The following is a 9,004-nucleotide window of genomic DNA, read 5'->3' as shown; positions in this document are numbered from 1 at the left end:
GAGAAACGTGAGCGTGTACGCTACAGACAGACAGACAGACAAAACGCCAAAATGCTGGCACCACGTCCTATCACATTTAAGTCTCTCAGACAAAAACTATTAGTAGTATCGGGCTGAAATTTGGAGGGGTCGTTCTTGGAGGCTGCCCCCACCCACCGAAACGATTGATTTTCGCACAGCACCTCATGTGGCTCGTACAGAAGCAAAAAAATGGTCAACATAGTTTGTAGGGGGGTGGGGGCGTTTAAGGGGGTGGGGGTCAAATTTAACACCTGCAAAGTTAAGTCCTACCAGGTAAAGTTAAAAATATATGTTCACTAAAAAGTTTCCTTGCGTCGTATTTTTGATGTCAGAAAATTCGACTCATCGTTTTTATTGTCCTAAAGACCTGTTCTACAGGTTTTCTAAGCCGCTTTTTTCATTTTCGATCTCAAAACCTTTTTTTTCATACGCGCTTTTTTTACAAACAAAAAAATGGTCAAAATTGCTTAAAATCGACCAAAAACTGACCATTCTCTAGTGACATTCAAAAATTCTGACCAAAATTCAAAAATCCGGCTTAGAGACCCTGCGGGGAACAGCTTAAGGAACATCTGGTAAAAATTTTAGCCACGTAGATAAAAATTTATGACGCAAGGAACTTTTTTAACGTTAAAACTAAAATTTTGAAAAAAACACGAGAAAACGTACACTTTGCGTGGGTCTACGCGACGCTGCGTTCCTTCCGTTGGCTTTTAAAGATTCTTAATATATTTTGTAAGAAGGAACAATGGCTGTACCGGCTAGACACAGGTCTGAACAACGTATTTTCGTGAAAATCCAATTTCACATTTTTGACCGAAAACGGCCATTTTTTCAGTATAGTCTCCCCTTAAAACACTCCGCTAGTCTTAAATTCTCTTTGAAAACAAATTTTTAACAGTTCATATGCAAAAGTGCACATAAACATAAGATCGAATTTTTCCCGTAATTTTCCGTAAATGACAGTAAATTACCAATGTTACACTCTCCGACACTCCACGGACATTTTTTTCAGTAAACCTACAGTTTAATTATTTTTTCTGCAATTGTAGTCCTTTTGATTGTAAGTACAGAAAAAATAATCAGCAACCTTACAGAAAAGTGGTCTGTTGATAATATTTTCTGCAACTACAGTTATGATCAAGCAGAAAAAATTACTGTTCCATTCTAGTAAAAATGATCTATAAATGTAGGCAAAATGTTCTCTACATACAGATAATATGTATGTTGAGTTTGGCAGTGTGAGGGCGAGTGACAACGCTGGAGGGGTTTGGAGGGATTTATTGGAAGGAGCACAAGGGCACTAGTCAATGGTCTGAGGCTCGGCTGCAGACTGACTGGTTGCTACAAGGGTGGTTCAATATATAGCTTTGGCAACAGAGACACTTGTTAGGAGGGTGGCAACGGGGGTGCGCTCAGAAACCGGAAATATAGAGGAGCCTTGGCCAAGGCAGGGAAGTTCCATAGCAGAGACGGGAAGAAGAACAAAAGCGGGGACTGACCGGAACCAACTCCAGTTGTTTCACTTCTAGCATTCTGCCAATTCACAACATGTACAAGAATTAACAGAAAAGATTTTAAAGAGTCAGATTAACTTTTTGGATGTTTCCGCTAAAAGTCACAATTCAACCATCTCTTAAAAGCCGCTTACATTGAGTCCTTTCTTGACTTGTCGAAGCTAAGAATGTTTTGTAGGATCATTTTGACTAAGCGCATTACCTTCCAATCAGCTTTGTTTGAACGGAGAAAAATTTCACTGAAAATATTTACTGAAGATCACAAAGTAGTCATCGACAAATTGTTTATGAGCACAAACTTTATCTTCTACATTTGCAGAAAATAAATTCTTTGATTATAAACAAATTTGTCATCATATTTCTACTGACATTGTAAATTTTCTGTTAGTAAGTAAAAGATTGTCTATAATTACCAAATTTGTTACCGCTAATTTATCTGTATCTCATGTAAAATTTATTCGATATGTTATTGAAAATATTTACTATATCATAGTAACGCTCTAAAATCAGTAAGCCGTAGAGTAAAATTTTCTACAATATAGAAAAAAAAATCAGTGAAGGTCTGAGAGTGTAACGTAATTTACCGTCCAGATTGAAAATTACCGGTTATTTTAAATCCCTCTATGGGAGGCTGCCAGCGAGACGGACTAAAACGTCTGAAATTCCGTTGAAAGTAACAAGACCGAAAAAAGAAACGTATCAAATCGCTCGTCGGATTACACATAATCGGTGGGTACCGAAGAAATCACGTGTTCATTGTGAAATAAGAGAATAAGCAACATTAATGTCGTCCGAAATGGGTCCAGTCGGCTGCTAGTCACGGTCGCTCGGGCTTGTCGCGGGGGGCCCGTGTCGGTGCGGAATTCAAACTGATGTCACGGGGCTGCGGTAACCTCTTATTTCTTGCATGGAATGCTAAAATATTCTTCATCTAATAAGCAAGTGCCTGCATTTGTTGCCAAAGAGTGACTGTTTGATGTTCAGAATCTTTTATAAACAACGAGGAAAAGTACTCTAAAACAAAGCACTTCTGGCGGGTGCGCCTGAGGTACCAACATTGTGACGTGTAAAAACGAAATTCATCCGCAGTTTACGGTAATATCTATGCACACGTTTTAAAAATTGCTATTTCTAGTGGTCAAGGATGCAAACATTAAACTATAACTTAGTTTTTGACTCAATGACATTTTTTGCTGAATTTTTAGTTAAAAACACAGCTGTTAAGCTGTTAGGTTGGCAGCACAGTCAGTTTAGTCTAGTTCACAACTGAATGAGCCAATTTTTTCGTAACATAGTATTCCAAAATATTTTTTGACCGCATAATTAGTTACACTGCAAACCTTACTGTCTACTAAGTACACACTTACAAATGCATGCTTGCAAGTACACACTTACAAACGCATGCTTGACGCCGTAGAACTCCATGCGTCAAACATGCATTTGTAAGTGTGTACTTGGCCAAGCATGCGTTTGTAAGTGTGTACTTGCAAGCATGCATTTGTAAGTGTGTACTTAGTCGACAGTTAGGTTTGTAGTGGACTTCATAAAAATTTGTGCCCGTGGGAATACAAATTTAGATTTGTTGCCAGTCCGAAGTAACTGTTTTGGGAATTGGTGAAGTTATGCACTTGATTCCGTCACTTTGCTGAAGTAATACTTAAAGTCTATCTCATTCTCTGTCGAAATGTTTTGAATAGTAACTGGACGCACAGGTGTGTCAATAGAATTTCGTTTAAAAGCTAAATAAAATTGTGAAGTTTATATATTAAGTAAAATTGTATAGACGCTTTCTATTTGTTCAAAACACCATGAATTCACTGAAGCGTCGAAACATCTGTCATCAAAAAGTCAATACATGCCTGAAAGGGGACGAAGCGGCCATCAATGCGAAGCCAGACGCCTCCGTTTACCTCGGTCCGACCATTCCGAGACGGGCGGCCCTCGCGACATGACTTGCTGCGCGGCGCTCGCTGTGGTGCTGTTGGGGTGTGGCGGTGCGCTACCCGCCACACGGAGCATCCCACCACTTCCAAACGAGTCCACGGCCCTGGAGATCGAGGCACGCCAAGTCCACAGCCTGCTGGAACCAGCCCTGCTGCCCACCGGGCCGTCGCTGCCCAGCTTGGTCATCATAGGCAAGCCGCGATGGCTGGGTTCGTACCTTCGCATGCAGCAAACGGCACCAGTGTTGGTGTTGCCCAGGCCTAGCGGGCCGTGGCCAGGCAGGCAGTGGCCACGCTCGACCAAGAATTACATTCTCTCGACGCCAAACTCTATCATCATTTTGATTGCCGAGGACAAAGCTTCCGACCTGACCGCATCTCTGGCGGCCTTGAGTGAACCAATACGATGCCGAATACTACTTTGGACAGCGTTGAAGTCGGTCAGGACACAGAGTGATCTGAACAAAATAGCAGCAGCTACGAAATGGTTCGAATTAATGTCAATCATGCTGCTTGTCGGGGACGCTGAACATGGAGCGACTACTTACTCCCAATCCTTTTTAAGCGACGTTTTAAACACTCCATCGCCTTGGCAAGCGGGAGCTCTCTTGTTTTTCCAGCCATGCTACTTCCTTGGCAACGTAAGCAGTATAGTTCATTTTACTGTAGCAGCGACAAGCGTATATCATAATTTCTTGACACCGTTTGTGAAAACTGTTGCTCACAGGCAGAGAAACGTCGGATTCTTTAAAAATACTTCTGAAAAGTGGAGAGAGTCCATAAGAGAATGCCAGTTTGATGTGTTGAGCACTAATCATCCGATACGGTTTGTGGATGGACCCATATTTGACCCCATCCCTTGGGGTATAAACAGCATTGTGGTGGTGGTTCCCTCCGGCATGGGAAATGGCAGCTGCCTCGCCGACAGCGTCACGAAAGAGTTCACTGCGCCACTGTGGATTGCCGTGGGGATAGCTTTCCTCGCAGTCGCCACCGGGTTGCTGCTGCTGGGCGGGCGCTCCACGGCCTTCCTGGACGCCCTGGCCCCTCTCGTGGCGCAGGCTGGGTCGCTGGTCGGCAGGGACGCGCGCCGCCCGTTGCTGGGCAGCTGGCTGCTTGTCTGCGTCGTCCTGTCGTCCGCCTACACCGGCAAACTCCTGTCCGAGCTTTTCATCAAATGCACTTCCAGCAACATCCAAACATTGGAAGAGCTCGAGCGAACCAATCTATCTATTTATTTTGAACCCGGCCTAGTGCTGCAAGCACCCCCTTTTTTACTGCCTCGCCCACTTGCCGAGAGGGCGACCGAAGTTCGTTGGTCTGCAAAAGAAACCTTTGATGCCGTGACCAACAAAAGTGCTGCAATGTTGATAACTACATCCTCCTTCTACTTTTTCGTACCTTTCTTGAAAATGATAAGAGAGTTGCACTACTTTACAGTACCGGTTCGATTTATTTCTAGTAATTTCATTGTCAAAAGAGGGTCACCTGTCGGAAGGTCTTTTGCCTTGACCGTGGGTCGATGCAGGGCGGTTGGAATCACTCCCTTTATTGCAAACCGTTTTCAGAACTCGAGGGACCCGCACCAGTACGTCCTGGAACGAACCATGGCACTTCAAAGCGATTCCAAGTGGGAGCCGCTGGAACTTGCCAAGCTCCGGATGGGCTTCGTGCTGCTTGCCTCCGGCCTCCTTCTGGCCACTGCCACCTTTGTCGGTGAGCTTCTCACTTCCTGGTTTCTGAAGCCAGCAGCGAAATCCGTCGGAGGCTCACGTTTGGTGCGAGTCGAAGGGCGCCCAGGTATGTCACCGGAAAGCTTCTTAGCTGCCACCGAGAAACACGCTGCCGCACACCCTTCCGGCCAGCCCTTAAGATTAACGACCTTCTCAGAGACGCCGGGTGGAACGAACTATGCACGCACTCGAATCCTCGAGGACTCTTCAAAATCCACAACTAAGTTTGTTCTTTAGGTCCAAGTGTTTCCGTTTTCTGCACGCCAATCTTCGTTGCCCAGTCCTTGACAATCTTCCTTCGATAACTTCAACTATTTAAGTAACCATAGTGAGAACCGGTGAAACTTTGGGAAAGACACCGCTTTCCGCTGGGGAGGTAAACATTCAAGTCATTGTCGAAGGGAGTCTGCTCGTTCCTCGTCATTGTCCCAAAGAGCAAGCCCCATCGCTCTGGCACGTGCCCTCCAGCCCATCGTTTGAAAGGTGATTGGCTGGCGATCGGCCTGATTGGCTGGCAAGGCTTTGCTCGACACGCTGACAATTCGCACTGTGAGTGGGTGCGTCCTCATGGTGGCTGTACTTCAAATTCCCTGAAGAGAATTCTGTAAGCACGACTGGGTGGTTTGTGGTCCTGGAATCTAGTCGCCGCTGGGCTAAAGATGGTGCGTCAAGATAAGAATGTTGGAGACCGTGCCGGCCGTCATCGCTCAATAAAACGACCTTGCGGTATTGAAAGGCACCAATTCAAAAGCGCCGCCTTCAGCCCTGACTGGCGCGGCACTGCTAGCCCATCGACGCTGCCAGACTTTCATAGATAACAATCTCCCCAAATGATGGAGCAGCACAACCAAGTCAGCAGTTGCGCGCTGTTGCTTCACCGACTCCGCCCAACCGGTATTCACGTGTGTGGCGACTGACTACCGTGACAGACATATTGGTGGCAAGTTCCCTCGAGCGGCGCACAGTGGGGCGAAAACGGAAAAAGTCGCACGAAATTATTTTCTTCACCAAATTTTGTGTATAGTGTATTTAGGGGTCGCTGAATTCATTTCTGACGAGATTTGATCGTGAAAGGCACCCTAAGAGGCGGAGCCAGGTGCGTGAAGGGGGGTAAAACGAACCTTATTGCTGAATTCTCGCAAAACTTTAGATTTGAGGGTTTCATTGGGAGTGAAAATCATTTCTGAGGAGATAAGAAGACAAAAGATATACCCAGGAGACGACCAAACGCGCCTCTTGTGCCGCCTATTGATACTGGCTGCACCCGAGGCCTGCGTAACGATGCACGTCTTGGCGTAACAGCATGACCACGGAAGTTGTAAGTATCACTATCGGTGGCAGTCCAAAACGATGTCTGGTGTGGCACAGTGTCTGGCCGAGCTGGCTGGAGTAGCCAGCGCGCGTAGCGCCTCTGCCGTCCTCTCCCGAGGGCGCGGTGCGGTAGCGGCGGTGTGGCGCGGCGAGACGAAGTCGCATGTTTGACGTCGATTTGAAGGAAAACGGCATCGAACGGCATCGCCGGACGAAATGGACATGAAAGTGGGGTCACCATACCGTCAAGTCCCCTAAATGTGAACACGAACCCTAAAGTGGGACATTTTGACTATTTTCCCTATTTTAGGCCGTAAACGGCCAACGCGTGGATATTTTGCGAGGTAAAAAATGTTTTTGAGACGGTAGGACCCCTCCAAGACCATATCCGCACAGAGTGTCTTGTTCCCGCTCATACCCCCTCCCTCAAAAAATCTTGAAAATTGGAATTTGATGCAGAAAAAAAGAGAAGTTTTTTCAGACGTCTAGCGCGGATTCGGGGCTTCGAGCCGTTGATGCTCGGATCATTCTAGACTTCAGACATGTTGTAGCGCGTTCTTTTGTCTACAAGATGCACTTTAGAAAATTTGTTTCCGACGCTTCGTTTTACGGTGGGAAGCAATCTTCTGAGGGGCTGTAAAGTGGGACACATGCATTTCCTTCGTTTCTTTTAGGTTTTGACCGATTCAGAGGCGTTACATTCACCTCCAGCGTCCTACAAACGCTGCCTTGTATATATTAGGTTGCCAGGTCGGTTTGGAGGCCCAGGCAGTCGGGCAAATACGGTTATTCGGTACGCTTTAAGTCAGCACAAAATTTAATCAATGTTTGAAAGCAAATGCTTCCTCTTGGCTTAACCTACAAAGATATCGTTATCGACCATAAGACAAATCTTGCGTAAAATCATATTTTGAACAAAAATTTTCTTAGAAAAAAAGTTGCCGGGTGAACGGTTTTTAATTTTCAAAATTTCAACATGTGTTTCTTGCCGTGCATTTCGAAACTTATAAAATATGACCTGAGCAAAAAATTTTATAAAATGGTTTTGGTCAGAAATTAAATTTTAAGACCATTTTGTTTTATTGGTTTTCGCCGTATTTCAATTGGTTTAGGCGCTACGGCTGTTTCTAATTTAAATATATCTAAGGAAATCTAATTGATTGAAGAGGCTCATATCAGCTTAACCAGTCGAGATATCGAAAAAGACTTCAGAACCAATCTTGCTTCAAATTTAATTTAGGACATAATACATTTTAAGAAATTTTTTGCTACTGCAGTTTTTGGGCGAAAACGAATGAACGTGTCCCACTTTAGGGGACTTTGTCCCACTTTAGGAGACTTTGGCTCCTAAATTGGGACACGGTTCTTGCTGCTCCTACTGGAGCCCCATGGGCTGAAAAAAATTTTTGTTTTCGGTAAAAGACGTGTTTTGACATGAAGATTCTTAAATCCCCGGCGATTTTCGGTGTCATCGTTATTATGTGAATAACAGACGATTTTCCGTAAAAATCGTCCCACTTTAGGGGACTCGACGGTACTATCTCACCACGGTGCCCGACCGGTTCGCAAATGTTCGCAACTCGACTTATCCCTCGTCAAAAAAGTCGCAGACGACGATTTTCGCAAACATTTGAAGACCCGCAGTTTCCACACTTTTCGTTTGAAACCAATTTCAATAAATGGACTAGACTGCGTGATTTTTTGCCTTTCCAAAAACATATAAAACATGTTATTTTGCTCTGCAACAGCGATAGGAGTGGCCTTTCTTACGCGACCCCCGCCAAATGTATCATTTTCTCGCGAAATTGCTCTACTTTGAGGTCGCTAAACGGCAAGTAGTAGTTATTTGAGGTGCAAAAAATGTTCGTAACTGTATAGAATGGTCCTTTCTGAGTTCAAAAACGTCGGTCCCATCCCTCTGGGACAAAAACGGCGAAATCGGACTTACGTGCGACTTTTTCCGGTTTCGCCCCACTGTGCGGCGGTCCCGTGATTCGAGAGTGGGCCATTGTCATGACCGACGGAACAAGATGCAACAAGAAAAATTGCATCGAACGTGTCCTACCGCAAATGCTCTTGGTAGCTCCCAAAACATTAAAACCAGCCAGTAAACCAAGCCAGGACATTTCGACGCCTCCCGGCAATAAGGCTCTATCTTTTCCGTACGTCTCTAAAAGGCTCTATCTTTTTCGTACGTCTCTAAAAGGCTCTATCTTTTCCGCACGTCTCTAAAAGGCTCTATCTTTTTCATACGCCTAAAAGGTTCTATCTTATTCAGGATTTGATTAGTTATTATAACTCTGTTTTGGGTTTTTACTACCTTTTGATGGTTGAGAGTGAAAGCACATACCGTCATGAACCGAAATAAACCATCATGTTGATAACTAATCAAATCTTTAACTCTCAATATCTCAAAAGACTGCCTGAAAAGATAGAACCTCTTAGGCGTACGAAAAAGATAGAGCCTTTTAGAGACGTG

Source organism: Thrips palmi, unplaced genomic scaffold (assembly GCF_012932325.1).
Source record: "Thrips palmi isolate BJ-2018 unplaced genomic scaffold, TpBJ-2018v1 HiC_scaffold_5, whole genome shotgun sequence".
Lineage (NCBI taxonomy): Eukaryota > Metazoa > Arthropoda > Insecta > Thysanoptera > Thripidae > Thrips > Thrips palmi.
This window is presented reverse-complemented; position numbering follows the sequence as displayed.